The following is a 1087-nucleotide window of genomic DNA, read 5'->3' as shown; positions in this document are numbered from 1 at the left end:
CAGCCCAAACACACCATTAGATTTCCCTAGAAGCTCTTGATTAATTGCACTAGGTCATGTGCTTGAGCTGATAATGGAGGATTATACAGAACAGTAACTTCTCCCTAAAACACCCATCTTCACAATCATTGTTCAACTAGGATATCAACTCTAACTCACATCAAACAGAAGTTTATTCAGAGAAGGGAAGAAGAGAAGCTTATAGTGCTGTAGCCCTGAATATAGCCACAATAACTCTCATAAAGTACATCTGCCTTTCAACATTTCTTTGGAAGCACAGTTTTATGAATGTTTTGTTCTCCTGTTTTTTGCTCTCCACTGCTAGAAGACAGTCTTCTTGACTTTTGTCTTTACTTAATGTCAGTTGAGAATCTGGATGCAGTATTTCTTAAATATGGGATCTAACCAAGAGAGGCTTCACACAAGTAGAAATTCAATGATGCATCAGAGGCCCAAATGAACCCTGTAAACCTTTCCATCTATAATACCTTTCTGGGGCTTAATCAGACCAGAAGGAAACTGCTTAATGTGAACTTTGGAGGTAATTCCCTGCACTTGGGGAAATATTTACAATATCCCTGTTCAGAAGAACTTAAGTGACAAAAATGAAATAGTAGTACATTAAACTTTTCTGGTCCTTCTCTTCATACATTATGCTAGGAAGAAACATGCTTTAGATCTGGGTGTACTATAGCCAGCAGTCGTTGAATCACTGCACCTAAATAAGTCACTGCACCTAAATAAACACCGACAGTGTACTCAAAGGTGAACTATAATTCTACACCTGCAATCACTGGAGGTCAATTAAATGAATGCATTGCCTGGAAGCTTTGTTTTCTGTCAATCACAGACAGACAGTACTGCACTGCTATCCTTAAGTGCTTATTCAGCAAAAACATAGCTATAGACAAGAAGCATTTAGAGAGACAATACAGCAAAACGGAAAATATGAGCAGAATTAAACAAAAAAAGAGCCCCCAAACACTGTTAATTTATATACACAAACTCCCAAGTAATTTCTTAACAAATCAAAATTATATGCATAAGAGTCAGGATAGAAAATATATATTAATGCATGGCTATTAAC

Source organism: Lonchura striata, chromosome Z (assembly GCF_050655825.1).
Source record: "Lonchura striata isolate lonStrDom1 chromosome Z, ASM5065582v1, whole genome shotgun sequence".
In the NCBI taxonomy this organism is placed as follows: domain Eukaryota; kingdom Metazoa; phylum Chordata; class Aves; order Passeriformes; family Estrildidae; genus Lonchura; species Lonchura striata.
Note: the sequence above shows the minus strand (reverse complement) of the source record.